This window comes from Phyllostomus discolor, chromosome 14 (assembly GCF_004126475.2).
Source record: "Phyllostomus discolor isolate MPI-MPIP mPhyDis1 chromosome 14, mPhyDis1.pri.v3, whole genome shotgun sequence".
Taxonomy (NCBI): domain Eukaryota; kingdom Metazoa; phylum Chordata; class Mammalia; order Chiroptera; family Phyllostomidae; genus Phyllostomus; species Phyllostomus discolor.
In genome coordinates, this window is record NC_040916.2 from 42,258,065 (window position 1) to 42,274,488 (window position 16,424).

The window sequence follows — 16,424 nt, forward strand, 5'->3', positions numbered from 1 at the left end:
CTTCCTCAGTTGCTCGGGTAGCTCTAAACACTTCCCAGGGAGGGTTCCCTTCTCCTCCTCACGAACCCATGCCTGCCACGGCACTTGTGGCCCCTGTGTGGACACAGCTGCCCTGAGCATCGAGGGCACACAGGTAAAGTGGCGAAGTGCAGACATTTCGAAGGCAGTCCAAAGCCTCCGGGTTATAGTGTCTAATCAGTCCGTGGTAGGAAGGACAGAGATCACATGATGCCAGCGAGGCCCTGCCACGGCACTCACACGTATGAGGAGCACTGGGGTTCCCAGGAGGTCTTGCAACAAGACATGGAATGCTGGCCCCACTGTGTCCCAGACTCTGTGAGACCCTGGGCCTCCCCTTCCTTGTCTGGGACGTGGTAAGGAGGGAGAACGTAGATTACACGACTCTTCAGTGGGATCTTGCATCCTACAACTCCCTAACTCTCAAGGTGTGTGAGATCTCAAACCGGAGACCACCTTTATGAAATGGTAGTGGGGACTTTAAAGACTGATTTAAGAGAACACAGTTCTAAGAAAGCATTCTCTTAGAAAATGCTTAAGAAAGAAATGCTCATATAAGAATGCTCACGGAAGAAAGCGTTCCCTTTAATACGCAGCATTTGTGAGTGCTCTTGTGATCCTCATCAACAGCGGTCAGTATGAACCATTTTTTGTATAAAAGCAGAAAATACAGTCACAGGTAGATTAATAAAATATGAAAATGTGCATAACTCAAAATAATGTAATGCTAACATTTCCCCTCCTTGCCCACTTGAAAAGCACCATGGTGTTGAGAGAAGCATCAGAGAATATGTAGAAAGTGGTCGCGTTGGAAGATCCTGTTGGCTTATGAGGCAGAAGGGCCGTTTCCTGCCCTTCCTGACTGTTTTGTGACCTGCAGCTTGTTGTCATTACTTTTAGGACTTTACTTTCTGTGCCCTTCAAGTCAGGGGCGAGAATGCTGGCCTTGTACTGATGTCTTACGGTCAGTTTAAGGACAGGTGTGCATTAAAGGCTTTTCTGAATTAAAAGGTACACAGGCATGGGCATTACTCTCTGCCTGGGTGATGGCGGGGTCTACGGGTGTGGCCGTGGCGAGGTGCTCCCCTGCCTGAGACTGCCGCGTGTGAGTGCAGTGAGGGCTCATTGCTTGTAGAACATTCTCCGTCTTTCACTGTTGTTGTCTTACCCCCAGTGGGGATCGACCTCCCTCTCGGCTGGCTGCGCCCTGACTCATACTGCCTGTGGATCCTAGAGCACAGGAGTGAGGCTCAGCCCGGCTTCGTCATTCACCAGCGCGGCATTCTGAATCTCCTTCCCTTCTCTTCTCTCGCTCCAACTCACCTACTCGTTCACCCAACAAATACTTATTGAGCCCCTTCTATGTGTGAGATACTGTTCCCAGCAGTGGGTCCCTGCTACTTTGGAACATACACTAGCATGGGTAAGGCAGAGAAAAAATAGATAAAGTGGGGAGGTCTGGGTGGAGGAGGGCAGAGGGGGAAAATCAGAACAACTGTAATAGAATAAACAAGAATAAAAAACAAAAAGATATACATAAGAAAGATAGAGGTTTATGTGTGAAGAAGAAAATAGACGGGATGATGTGCCAAGAAGTGACGGTTGAGGTGGACTGCCCTACGGACAGAGAGTGGGGGCCTGGGGTGAGGTCCAGGAATCCGCACCATTAGCCGGAAGGGCAGGGGATAATGCCGCAGCTGGTCCCTGACCACCCTTTTAGCATCATGGCCCCAGGGAATGTTCTGGGTGCGTGACCCTCAGGGCTGCGGTTTCCTTTGTGAGTGGTGGGAGTGGAGTGGGGTGTGTTTCGGGGTGAAGGCTAATTGCTCGGCACAGATTCCCACCTGAAGCTCCTTCTTTCTGGCACCCGTCCCCACTTCCAGCAGCTGCCTTCTGTGCGGGGAGAGAGGCCTCGCCACCTGTCGGCTGCAGCCTCAATCTCAGAGGCTTAATGTGTTCTTATCTGAAATGAAAGAAAGAGGAGGAGGGGAAGCAAAATTGTTAACATGGTTCATCTTCCCTCTCTTCTCCCAGATCCTCTGCTGATCCCCCACCTTCCTGGGTCCTCCCCCAGCCCTCTCAAATCCACCGTGAGCAGCTGCTGGCCTCCTGGCTCAATGGGCCCCTTTGCCAGCTGTCTGACGTCACACATCAATCTTCAATCTTTACTGCAAATCTCTGCTGATCACATTTCACATTTCCAGGACTCCAGCCATAAAGCCCCTTTCTCTGGTATAATTAGTAATTAGAGGAAAAATGTCAGCGAACAGACACTCAATCCCCATCTGTCAAGTGAGGAAATTCCCATTCAGGTGGAGGCCTGACTGCTCTGTCCAGGTGACGGGCTGCTCCTCTCAGCTGAGTGGTTCTAACGGAACGAGAGAGCTAGGTTTCCAAGCGTCCATGTCGCTGTGCACATGTCTTCTTCCCTTCTCTCGTCTTCTCTCCAGTCCTGCTTCTAATAAGAACACCACAACAGAGCTCCTCTGGCTAAAGCTCGCTTCCTAGCCTGTGGCTGGTGTCACCCCACGATCCCTCCTTGGGAGCTGGCTGCGGCTGCCAGGCGGGGCAGCCAAGGGTCCTAAAAGTGAACACGGGACATAGGAAATGGGTGAGGCCCACACTGTGCTTGCAGATTTGCCAAAGTGGGGACAGTTTCAGCTGAGGGCAGTCTTTGCTTATTCATTGTTCTTGTCACTTATAACACGATCTCATGAAATAGTCTTCAAACCCAAGCTCTGTAGAGCTTGGATTTGAGTTATCGTTACCATCATCATTAGTTAAACACGGGCCAACAGTTCAGGTTGGATACCTCAGACAAACACAGAAATCTGATGTGTTTCCAGAGGGAGGTGAGAGTTTGCACTTCTCAGTGGTGTCGAACCACATCAGGGTAGCTGGATAACTTCTGCGACCTGAACTTATCCATGACATAAAGTCACAAAGGTGGCACAGAGGCCAATGGTCAAGGAGGTAAAAGAATCTTAGACCTTGTCCTTTGAAGAATAGTTGAAAAATTGGAAGATTCAGAGAAGAGAGGCCTCAGAGGGCGTTAGCTGTTCAAGGGTCTGCACTCTGGAAGGGCAGGGACTCATTCAGTCGCACCCAGAGGTCAACGTGGATGACAGCTACTGGGAGCGTGATCTTAGCTGGAGACACAGAGCGCTGGAGTCAGAAGGCTCGGGCCTGAATTCTGCTGCTGCCACTTATGAGCTGTCTGATCACAGGCAGATTTCTTAGCTCTCTATACCTCAATTTGCTCACCTGCAGAGTGGGGATAATAACTGTGTCTAACGCAGTTGTGAGCATTAAATGAGTTCACGCACACAACACGCTGCAACAGTGTCTGACTCACAGTAAGCAGCCTCTGTTTCTATCACTACAAGAAGCTGGGGCACAATCACGTGCCAGGAAGCTCAGCGTATCTCAGGGTGCTTTCCATAACACTTGGCTCCCTGAAGGTGTCACATGAGAAAGGAGCTTTGAAATCAAATTGTTGATTGTGACCTGGAGACTCATGATACAAAGGACAGTAAAAGAATACAAGTTACTGTCACTGAACTGGCCGCCCCCACTTATCTCACCAGGGATGCTCCTCTGGTGGGGAAATAGGCTGTGACCCGCAGTGCTGCACCGAGCACGTGTGAGGGGAAGCGGAATGACGGGCCAGGCCAGTCGGGCGTGCTGCTGTGGGAGTGCCTCCATTTGCAGGGGCTGGGTAGCTCGGCTTCTGCAAAGAACTTCTGCTCTGATAAAGCATCCAGTGTCTCAGGGGGCAAGTGAAGTCGCCCTTCAACCCCAGCACGGACAGTATAAAGACACCACCGGCATCACTTCCCCAAACCCCTCTGCCTGGAGATGTACAGAAGTTTAGGAAGTGGGTGACAGAGAGCAAACAGAACATTTCACTCATTTAACACTCAACAAAAAGTTCTCTGTTTCTGCCAGGCCTTGTGATAAACAATGGGGACGCAGAGATTCCTGAGACACAGCCCTCCCACCAGAGGCAGGGGTATGGGCTTGCAATACAGTGCCATCATTGCCTTCGTGAACTTGAAAATGAAAAGGCCCAAGGGAACAGACAGGAGGGCAAATGAATTCTGATCGAAGGAGTTTCCGCAGGCGAAGGTGACTTTCTCCCAGACCTCCCCTGGGAGACGAAGAAGGGGTGCATGTTATAGGTGGAGAAATGGGGGAGGGGGACAGACACTTAGAGAGAGAAAGACGGGGGGGAGGGGCCTGAGGGGAAGGTGCCACAGCAAAGACAGACGGTTGCTCAAGGACAAGAAGACATCAAAAGTGATGCCACGCCAGAGATTACTTGGCTAAGGGCTGAATAACCAGGAGGCTCTGAGGTTTCATGTTTACTTCTATTGCCTGGGACATCACTTTAATCAACTGCACCCTTTTTTGAACTGTGTGAGTCTTGGTTCATTTGAAAAAATGGAGGGAGGGATGAAGTAGGTTTCTAAGACCCTCTCCCTTATTTCTTTGACTCCACAACAGTTTAGAAATTGGGACTCACAATGTTCTATGTTTGTACCACAGCCGAATACTGGCCAACCCACTCTATGAAATTGTAAAATCTTCACCTTACATCAACCACATTCAACTACCTAATTATTAGGTTGGCACTTCCCTGACCTCTTCTTCATTTGTCTTTCCCATCCCCTGCTTTCAAAGGGAGAGGTTCAGATGCAGAATTCCAAGTGCGGCCCCTCCTCGGGGTGCAGAGCACATCCGTCTTCCGCGCACTGGCGCGGTGACTCTGTCTCCAGCTAATTCTCTCGCCACAAAACACTGCAAACTCATGTGTTTCTGGTTACTTGCTCCCAAATGCATTACTTTGCATTTTTCAAAGTTGAATCCCATCTCATTATTTTCCACCCATATTTCTATAATCTCTTAATGTCATTCATGTGTGCACTGCCTGCCCACACTGGGGTCTGCCTCTCCTTGCGTGGTGCCATCTGCATGCTCCATTCATCTTTCTTAAAGAACACTGGGCCCAATACTCTGCTCATATCTCATTGCCTATTACTCCCCAGCCCGATGCCTGGTCCTAACGATGGCACCCGGATCCCAGGCTGCCCTTGTCTTCTAGTCAGAAACCTCACTCTGCAAATTCACTTAAAAATTCAAATGTGGCTTCTTCAGATAAGTATTGCTTAGTTCTTCTGAGTTTTAACATCTTATAGTTGCATGCTATCATCAGCGTAATATTATTCAACACCCCCAGTTTGCACATGAAGAAATGAGCCCAGAGTGTGTGCAGATGGTAGGGCAGATTCTGGAAGAAATCAGTACAAAGGTTCCCATCTTCCAGACAAGGAGTGAGAGGGTACACTGAGAACCACCCTAAGGAGGTAGGGTAGGGGGGACAAGATGGGAAGAATGAAGAATAAATTAATGTTCAATTTCCTTGCTCTGAGTAGAGCTGCACAACTGTGGTGCCAATTAAAATCTCAGGCCCTAAGAGTCTCACTCACCGCGAGATGCATTCACAGTGCCCCGCCACCCTCTTCCTTTTCAGGAGCCTCCTCCAGGCCTGGGCGGGGCGGGGCGGGGGTGGAGCTTATCCATTCCCAGCAGTCAAAGCGCCATGCTCTAATGAATAATATTGTTCAAAATCCCTTTCCTCCGTTCCCAGCTTGGTCTAATAGTACTTATTTTTAGCCAAATTCCTGGATTCCTCTTCATTTTTCATTAGCCTTCAAAAATATAAGCTGATTGTTTTCTGCTAATCTTTGTGCATTCATGATTTCCAAATATCCACCAAACTTATTTATAATTCGTCTTCCTTTGAACCATTTTTATGGTACCAATCTGTTGCCTGATTTGTGCGAGAGATCAGAGTCTGGTGCAGTATTTTCTGTTGCCTGGTCATTATTCACTGCCTTATTTAAAAAAAAATTCCAGTGCTTCTCAATCACAATGATCATAGATCAAGAATCTTTACTCTTTTTAGACAGTTATCCTAGCATTAAGTCATTCTGAATTTTTTGTGCCAAGTTTTCTCTCCAAGTATTGACTGAGTCTGGGTCTGCATGATACCCAAACATCCAAATGAAAAAGCAAAAAAATCCAGCTGAACTACTCAGACCTGCCTCCACCAAATGCAGCTGTTTGGCAAGTGAGGACAGTACTTCTGGATGATGAGCGAGTCCCCTACCGTCGACCTGCTCATCGCAGTGCTGTAGCGGGGGAAGATGGGGCTCGACTCTGCGTGAGGCGTGAAGAGAGGCAGTTCCTGGGAGTCAGCCCCTGTGTGATGAGAACCTCCGACTCACTAGCTGGGGTGACCAAGGTGGGGGAAGTCACTTGTCCGGGTGCATGCTATGGGCTTGTTACCGTGAAGAACTGTGGGTTCGAGAGTGGGCCTCTATCCCAGCAGAAATCAATCCAGATGCAAAAAAATGAAGGGAGAAAAACCCAGGAACTTGACTTTTCATTGGCTGTAGAATTGTGGCAAATATTTCAAAATAGCCATAGTATCCAGTTCTTTGTTTACAGGATTTGCCTAACTCTCCCCTTAACACAATCAAATGAAAAACACATATTTTGCATTTAAACATTAATTATCATTCTGGAAGATTTGAAACTTTGAATGCGTAGCGCCTTTTGCATTCTCTCAATATTCCAGTGAAGAGTTTTATTACCGTTAATTCATCAAATGACTGGAGGGAGACATAGGCAGTTTCACATAACAGTAGACAACATTTTAAGACTAGACCTGAGTCTAAGATTGTAGATTTGAGGGGTTTAAAGGTATTTAAAAAAACACCCCCCTCGCAGTGCTTAAAGCGGCTCCCGACCAGCACATTGGTTTGAGGAGCTATCCAGGCAGTTCTAGAGACAGGGAATGGCCTTATTATTATTATTTTAAAACTTCCTAAGAATCTACCTCTCTGTGGCTTCCGTTTGCTGAACCCCGACTTCCCCTTTGGCCCACAGAACAAGTCAGGCTGTCTTTTTATATCACTGCTATTTGAAATAATTGATCACATCCTTTGCCCTTCACCCCCCACCTGTCCTGAGTCTCAGCCAGGACTCCTCTTCTGCAGCCACTGCTGGCCCTCCTCTCAGGAGGTCTGAGGCTCCTCCCCGAGTGTGTCTCGGCTTGTTTGTGTTTCTCTTAAAGCACCAGGCACAGGGGGGCTGTGACTCCTTGAGGCCCTCCACCCCTGAGCCCCTGCTGGCTTCCACCGGGGCCTCTGTTTCCCCTTAGAGGCCTGGCTCTCTGACAGCGAACAGACACGTGAGGAATGTCTCCATCCAGCGCAGTTAACTGCTCCTCACGGCAGCCGCCACTGCCACCCAGCTTCTCCTGGCGGGGCTCCAGGGCAAGGTGAGGGCTCTGAAACTTTTACATAGCACGAAGCAGGTCAGGGACTCTGACGGGGGCCCAGACCACCTCCTGGTGGAAAGTGTGACCCGGCAGGCGGTCGCCAGCAGCGGTGGTCCTGGCACTCGGGGCGGGGCCGAGCGGCAGATGGACCCATGTGCTCCCTCTGCGTGCCGGGGGGTGCCCCCTTTCCTTACCTGAGCTCGGCCGAGGCCCCCACACATCTGCAGTCTCTTTACAACTCCTGGCAGCCGTCCTTTGGTGACTCCCCAGGTAAGGACAACTGGATTTCCCTCCCACCTTTTAGCTTTTCTCCAGGTACAGTGTAACACGACCCCATCCAGAACTGAAACGTCTTTGAATTGTGGTTGGTAAGTACCACTAGCGCCTTGGGTTTATAAAAAAGGGTAAAATTTCTGCCTTGTACGGCAACTATAAAAACTCTTAACCTAATTTTCCAGCTGAGCCAATTTCCAATTAAATGGTTTCATGTCAGGAACATCAACATCTGGACGAGACTCTAACAGATCCTGTGATAAATCAGCAGCTGCTGTGGGCAAAAGGTCACTCTAATTCCAGATTCTCTGCCTGGAAAACACCAAGACATCAAATCGCCACACAGATTGTGTAAAAGCCACGAGGGACTCGTGTGGGAGAGAGTGTGGAGGGGAGCAGGACAGTCTTGGGTGGCAAGGCTGGAGATCCCTGCGGCGTAGCTGTGAGCTCACATAGTTGCTGGGGATGCGACCCAGAGGTCACTAGGCAGCCTGTTCTGGGCCTGCGCCCCCTCACAGCAGAGCCTGGCACATCACTGCATCCCCAAAACAGATCCAATAGGTAACAATGGTAAAAACATACCGGGGGAGGTGGTGGGGAAGAGGGTTTACAGCACAGACTATTTGACAAAGCTTCACGAAATCCTATTTAAACATCTCAGCCAATTCCCAAGAGTCCCCTCTGGGCCCTTGCGGCTTCTTCTTTCCTCCTTCTCCAGTCCCCCTTAGGGCCCTGTCTCCCTGCCTCCTGCTCTCAGCTGAGGCTCCAGCGCAGCCCTGGACCACCCCAGGGTCTCTCTCCATCCTGTCCTTACACAGAGTGCCGCCCGCCTTCTCAGCATCTAATCGGCAACTCCCTGCCCATGGCCCCATGCGGCAAGCTGAGGACTCCCCTTAGGGCCCACTCGTCTTGAGAGGGATAAGAGTGGGGCTGGGCTTGTGACTACCAAAACCTTTTCCTAGACATAATTTCCCCGACACATAGGTAAGCCATTTAGCACTGTATCTAGCTCTTAATGTATGAACCAAAATGGTAGATTCTAGCATTACCAATAAATAATATTATTTTAGAAGGGGAAAAATTCTGATGCTCCCCTCTCCGTTCTCTTTGGACTTGAAGTTTACATCAGTGGGTACTCTGTGGATTTTGGTTTTAAGGACTTCCATTCTTTGTGATTCCCAAACTTTTCATTCCAAAGAAAAACTTCGTAAGGACATCACAAGGGCTTCTGCAAGATTCTAAGTCTGTAGATCTGGTCAGAAACCCAGGAATCTGTATTTTAACAACTTTCGCTAGTGATTGACATGTAGGCGCGTTACGGCCCACCTTCAAGAAACACTGTCTCTGGGCTCCCAGCTGGAGTGCCTTTCTCCCTCCCATCCCTACGGCCGGGCCAGTTTCCTCGAAGCCAACGCCGGTCGTGTGCATGCCCCAGTCCTGTATGCGCTGCCTTCATGAGCGCCACCCTAACCTCTCCCGAGTCTCGTGAGAATCACCCCAAGTCATTACTACCCACACTCCCGGCTCCTACCCTTACTTCCTTACAGCGTGTACACACAGCAGTGGTCGCAGCCACCACAAGAGGCATCCTTCAGTAATAAATACAGTCTAGGTAGTTCTGCTCTGCACGACCCCTCCAGTGGCGGCTGATCTCACTCAGAATGAGAGTCTTGCAAGGTCCCTGTGATCTGACCCAGCCGTCTCTCTGGCCTCATTTCTACCGCTCTCCCTCCTTCACTCTGCTCCAGCCACAAAGGCCAGGCCAGGGGCCCTGTGCTTCCTGGCCCCTCCTTCTCCTTGAAAAGGGAAAATGGCTTTTGCTAACATGAATGGGGTTCTTGAAAGTGGAGCGTCATGCGAGTATCCACGGAAAGGCTATATGTCAAGTCAAAGCCTCACCCCAGACCCAGCTGTATGGCCCCGATGGCTTTGGCCGAGTTTCTCCACTGCCCCTGCTAGACTGAGCTTTCCAACACTGATTGATACACATCCCATTCTTTGTCCACCATCACCCAGTTTCTGTAGGACACAGAGGCACAGTAAGTGTTGGCGAAGTAATGACGTTATTGCTACATAAAGAGACGGCCTTATTCTGTTCACCCTTGCTAGCTATAGGTTCTATCCACACATACACCAGTTGTTTCTGTCCTGTCCTCTGGTCCCCAGCTCTTGGTTTCGTGACACTGAGTCCCTCAGGCCCCAGAACTCAGATTCAGGAAGTGTGTCTGGGTTAGCACAAGCCTATCCAACTACAGAAGAGAAAATATAGACGGTAACCAATGTCTCTTCGATGGCTGGGTAGGAGCATCATACTTTCCATAGACTCACTGAACATCATACTCGAAAAGGACTTTAAATGGTATGCAGGCTGACTGTTTTCACTGATGCACGATTTCCTGACACGTGGCTGACCAGCCTTTACCCAGACAGCCCCTCCTTCTAAACCAGCCCTTCTGCGGCTTCAATTATTTTTAAAAATCTCCCTGTACTAAGCCCCAACCTATCTCCTGTCACTCACTCGTGGCTGTAGAGCTACGCGTTTCTTAAGATTGCACAACCCACCTTTTGTACAGGTGCTAGCACATACTAAGTATCACATAACGCTACTAATTTTTTTGTTCTTTACATGGTGGTCTCCACTCTTAATCATTAAAGAGAGCTATCAGTTCCTCTCTGGGAAAGTAATTCATGCTGTAATTTCCTTTCCTGATTTTATGCTAGTTCCTACCACTTGGAGACTTCTGAATATGCTTCAAAGAATAACAACCCCTGTCAACCCCAAGCTTTTGACTCAGCTTCTCTCGTCTTTGAGCAAGGACCACAGCCTTGCTAGGTGTCGGGACATTCTGCTGTTATCTGGCTCCTTGAAACCTTTACCCCTGGCTGCCACTGAACAGTAGCTCCAGAAATGTTTGTTGGGCTGGAGTTGTGAGCAGCAGGAGGAAACAGCTGGTCTCTACAGCACATCCCTGTAATGTGGAGATTCTGCCTTCTGTCAGATTCATACCAGGCCCAGTCTCTGCTACTGTGGCTCAGCATTCTTAAGGACATTGCTGGCTACATCATGCCTGATATTCCACAGAACGAGCAGAATGAAAGTTCTCAGGGCATCTTCCTGGAGAGATGTTCCTCTTACGCAACAGGTTTGCTCTTATCTTACAGATGTGTGATTTCTGTCATTGATTATCTTGCCCTTGTCTTTTTTTTCAGGTTTCTAGGAAAATCAGAGCCAGATTTGCAGCACGCCTGCAGCAAACCCACAAGATCGCATGGACTTCACGTTCTAGATCGATAATCGCCTGTACTAGTCATTGTAGGTTGCTCTGCACATTTTCCCTCTCCAAAAAATGTTCTCACTTTAAAAACACATTTGTATTACATGCCTTCTGTAACCTTCCTAAGAGTCTTTCAGAAAAGGGCAGAGTTTAAATAGACAAGTAATAATTCTTTGCTCTAATGGGAGTTCCTACTGTACTCATCACGACACCAACCACTGTCTGCAGAGAATCCAGAAAATCCAAGCGCCTAGAGATCAGGGACTCCCCTTACTGAGGGAACAAAGACAACGAGACCAAAGCACTTCTGCAGACTGTAGCTAACAAGTGGTACTAATGCCCAAAAGCCCACCCAGAAGCCTGAGAAATATGGGTCGACTTCCCAGGGTTAAATGACTTAAGGCGAAGTTAGTAGTCAGGAAGACGAGCCTCACCCCTGGCCAGGCGTTCTCATTCTATGGACGTGGCTGGATGCTCAGCTGGTACCAAACGGCACAGCTGTCCCCAGCTGGGGACTTAGTACCACATAAGCCAGCAGCTGGAGAGAGAGAAACACTGTAGCTCAACTACCTCCGCTAAGAAATGCCGTCAACTTTAAACACCCCTTTGGCAGAAGGAGATCTCCAGACATCTTGGGAATATTTATTCATTACTTGGCTTCCCACCATGAGCCAGGCATTGTGACAGGAAGTCGAAGGAATACAAATGTGGGTGATGCACAGACTTCAGGGTTAGCTAAATCAGCCTGACACATCAATAGCCCCAATGGAAGGTGAAATATGTGCCAAGAAGAAGCACAGGTCAACTCTCATGGGAGTTAAAAAGAGAAGAGCGTTCCTTTTAGCAGGAGATCAGAGAAACTTTCAAACAGTTTGCACAGCAGCCTGAAGTGGGCAACACTTATTATGTTAATGAGGTGACTTTTGAAAACCTCAGAAGGATGAGGGCTGGTTGCCGGTTAAACCAACCACGTGATTAGAGGGTCCGGCTCCTACTCCATCGCCAGCATCTGGGGAGGGGGTAGGAGCTGAGTATGGATTTCAATACCAGCGGCCAATGATGTCATTAGTCGTGCCTACGTAATAAGGTCTCCATGAGAACCCGAAAGGACTCAGAAAGGGTTCTGAGCGCTTCCAGGTTGGTGAACACATGCGTTTTTGGGGGAGCAGCATGCGGGGGGAGCACAGGGAGGCTCTGCACCCTCTCCCCAGACCTTGCCATGTGCCTCTCTTCCATCTTGCTGTTCCTGAGTCATATGTTCTTATAATAAAGCATAATCCAGTAAGTGAGCTATTTCTCTGAGTTCTGTGAGCTGCTCTAGCGAATTAATCAAACCCAAGGAGGGGGTGGTTAGAACCAGTGGGCCAGAGCCCAGGTATAACCTGGACTAGCTTGTGAGGGTGAGGAGGGGTGTGGTCTGGTAGGACGGAGTGAACCTTGTATCTGCGGGATCTTACGCTGTCTCCAGGTAGACAGTGTTAGAAGTGGATTGACTTGTAGGGCACCCAGGCGTTGAAGAATTATGTGGTGTGGGGGGAGAACCATCACACATCCTAACTGGTACCAGAACCGTAGGAGCCAAGGTCAAAACATATCTCCACTACTAGTGGAGATTTTAAAGATAATCAATATCATACCTTTTAGATAAATAATAAATATAATGATAAACTGAAATACTTCTAGTAATCCTCCACTTCAGAGACTTCTGTCGGAGACAAATGCTCCCTTCCTGGTTTTGAGACCCAACTCCATCACCAGAGCATAACCTTAGATAAGTTGATTAACTCCTTTGTCCCTACATTTCCTCGCATGTAACATAGGTATAAAAATAGACATCCGCCTCAGAGCATTTTTATGAGGCTTTCATGAGTTAAACATCTATTGCTTATCCCGGAGCCTGGTAAGCAATGAGGTTTGCATTTGTTGTTCTTGTTGCCATTACTGTTTTTATTATTCAGCACATATTGACTGAAATATCTGTGCCAAGTCCTGCAGACACCTGGGTGATGATTAAGATACCGTAAATAACAGGAAAGCCTACAATGAAGTGGCTACATAGCCTCTGGCTGCGTGCGGGAACCTGCCACATTTTCCCTGTTCACAGTGTGCACAAGCCTGGGCTGAGCGGGGAGGTGGAGGAGCTCTAGGCCCTAACAATGCTGCAGAACCAGGTACTGCTACCGGGTCAGCCACCAGCTGACCTAAATTTGCCCATCCAATAAAATGGGCACATCAGCGCCAACTTTGCAAGATGCCTGGGCAGGGATTATATCAGACCATAGCTGTAAAGAGACCAACACAGTGCCTAGCAAATCCAGATGCAGAGACATGTAAAGCACGTTTGAACCCAGGAAGGCCGCTAGTCTTCCACCCAGACAAAACTGGCTCCGTCACTTCTGACACGGTCAGGCTTCTTGGCGGGAACAACTGAGAGGACGGGAAGGCCAAAGGCGCAGCTCCTGAGGGGCTCGTGGTGGAGGCCGCGGCAGGCAGGCTTCCCCAGTCATCGCAGCACCGTGGGTTAAAGGAAGGAAAATATTGATGTTTTATTGAATTACTCCTATAGGTCAGATCGTATTATCTCCACTGTGATCTCAACACCGAGCCGCTGCAGGAGGAATGCACAGCTGAAGGCCGATGAGATAAGCCTTCCTCGGCCCTGACTCCTTCAAGACCCAGCAAATTGCTTCCTTTATTTAATTACAAATTAATTGAAAACACTCCCAAGCTGATAAAACAATACTAGTCCCGATTTGTAGATAATAGCTAATCCCCCTGTAATAGTCCCGTGGACACCACCGCGTGATTATGTCATCAGTCCCACACTTGCAGGGCCCGGGGAAACCAGGCTGCCCGAGGTTCAGGGAAAGGGTAAGCACAGAGGGAGCTGCACTTTCGGAGGGCCAGCGTAGAGGTAGGCTTGGTGGCGGAGGGTTCTGAGTTGATTCGCAGTTCTGCCAGTCACGAGCTAGGAGGCATTTTGGATCCCTTGGAGTCCCCAAAGATTAAAAAGACACGAAAATGTCTAATACTGTGCTTGTCACACAGAGCACGATTTATTCATGTTGGCTGTATTCTTTTTCTTCTTCCTCTTCTCATCCTCTGTGCAGTTAGGGGAACCCACGCTTTGCTTCTCAATTCAGAAGGTCATCTTAGTCCCAGGAGGTGAGAAGCTATGAGGATATACCCTCTCCAGCATCCAAAGCCCCTTATCAGTTCAGTCCTCTGTACCCACCAGGGTGCCCTGCAACCCAGGCTTGCTCCTTCCTGCTTCCTGTGCACACGCTTATGCTGGATGGCCAGATCGTCACACCTTTCCAAAGTAAGCAGCGGGTCCCCTTGTGTGCGGTGGTCACCACCATTAGCCTACGAAAGCTTGCGTATTGGACAGACTGTTCGCTCCTAGCTAGACAAATGTTACTGCAATTAGGGACAGGCACACATCAGAGGGGGTGAGACAGCATCAAAGCACAGCACTCATTTTATAAGAGCAACTAAGAATGAATTGATGTTAAAGCTCAAAGGATTCGGGAGGCCAGGACATTTACAAGGACACGATAGATGGTTCTTAGTAAAACAAGAGCATTGCTCCATTATGATTGTCAGAATAATAAGGTTTTGCCAGTAACAGTAATTAATTTACGTTTGTGAACTTTTATACAGAACAGAAGGTGAGACGCTGCATCTTTCTTTCAGTGGCTGCAACTTTGCAAACAGGGCAGAAGAAAATCAGACGCTGTCTTTGCCTGCATTAACAGAGGAGGAACTGGCCTCTCATCGCTGTCATCTGTGAGGAGAGAGAAGGGAAAGGACACGGGCGAGTCCGTACAGTGGAGAGGCCCGTTTCTATGAGATTGAGTTAGGAAGCACAAAGACTCGGAGTTTCAGATTTCCCAGGCCACTTTCTATTCTGTTTCCAACCCCCCCCCCCCAGCCCCCACCCCTGGTCTGGAAGAAGACCAAAGAGAGCCCAGGAGACCTTTTCCAAGGCGGAATCATAATCCTTATTAAGTGTTCATGTCATGTTTTTGCAGGAGCCATTTTTGAGATTGTCTAAAAGAAACTGAGCTCTGCTTAATGAAAATGGTGTGAGAAGATGGACAACATTTAAGTAAACCCTCAGTCACAGTATTTGTCATTGCACCTTAAAGCTGGAATTAAGGGACTTAAGGAAAGTGCACTCACAGGGGGTCAGGAAGAACTGTTGCTCCCTCCTCCCCTGCAGCTTGAGGCTCCGCCCTTTCCTGCAGGGCACGGCCCTCTCCTCCAGGCAAGAGGGCTTGGAGGGCAGGGCATGGGTCTTAATCGCCTTCACCCAGTGAATGTCTGGCACAGAGCTGAAAATCAGTAACTATTTGCTTTAGGAAGTGACAAGGGAGAGAAAACAAGAGCGCAGGAAAAGAAACGAGAGAACCAAAAAATTCTTCCAATCATAAAAATGTTTGCTTCAGATATGATCAGAAAGTAAACGCTAATTTTGCATGTATGCCAAGGAAAAACGTAAAGCTTTCAAATCTGAAAGCTGATTAAGTCAGCATCACCTCATACAACTATTTAAGCTACACAGACCTCGCCAGCATCAGAGCCACAACAACTTGTAGCAGAGTGCAAACAGCGGTTCCGCCGAGGTGAAGAGAAAGTCAGCTTCTCAAATTCAAAGCATGCTCAGGCCAAGCCTGTCGCCCTGGGTGACTAATTTGCTATATTGAATCAAATCATCCCACTGGCAGAGCCAAGATAAAAATACTGATGGCAGAATTCAGCAAACCAGATGTCTGCTAGATCTCATTCTGCTAAAGCCGGAGAAAGCCTCAGATAAATTTTTGATTTGTCTTGCTGATAACTTCAATTTTTTCCTAGTGTATGGGAATCCATGAAGGGACTGAGTCCAAAGTTTCCTTCTGACCAACCAAAGATAATGGGTTTATGTTGATTAGAATGTGTTTGGGCACAGGACCTTGATATCTGCGGACTGTCTGAGAAAATACATTGGCTCACATAAATGGAAGACGAATGGTAGGACGGATTTCCAAGTTGGTTCATCCAATGGCTCAGTGTTGTCAGCAACAATCCTGGGCATTCCCTTCCCCTGAATTACCGGCCTTGGCAGTTTGATCTGAACTCTAGCTTCTTCCACGGCAATGAAATGGCTGCTGGTAGCGGTTGGGTCTACTTTCCTTTCTGTATCGAGTGGCAGAGAGAAGGAAAGACCTCCACTGGCTTCCTTTTAAGACAAAAGAAAAAAATTTCCCCAAAGTTGCAGCAAAGCCTTCTTCATATTTCATTGGCTAGAATTAGGGACTATTTAAATGTCTGAACCCATCACTGGCAAGGGGGATGGGACTTCTGTGAGACCCATCGTGCTTGTCCTTGAGGCTGAGGGTGGAGGCTGAGTCGGGGGGAGGACCTCAACCTAGTGATGTTATTTTTAGGAATAAAGAAAACAGAAGGCCCTGGCTGGTATAGCTCAGTGGATTGAGCACGGGCTGCGAACCAAAGTGTTGCAGGTT

General features: G+C 48.5%; 1 long non-coding RNA gene across 2 annotated transcripts; it reads left to right on the plus strand.

Annotated features, from left to right (window-relative positions):
- The first annotated feature begins 214 nt into the window (after positions 1–214).
- LOC118498177 lies at positions 215–9,428 on the plus strand. Of its 2 annotated transcripts, XR_004900695.1 has the most exons (4): positions 215–446; positions 7,247–7,366; positions 7,671–7,734; positions 7,860–9,428. It is a non-coding gene; the product is annotated as an uncharacterized LOC118498177 (long non-coding RNA). The 2 variants fall into 2 exon arrangements; XR_004900694.1 differs by having other exon boundaries at positions 7,671–9,428.
- Positions 9,429–16,424: the final 6,996 nt, after the last annotated feature.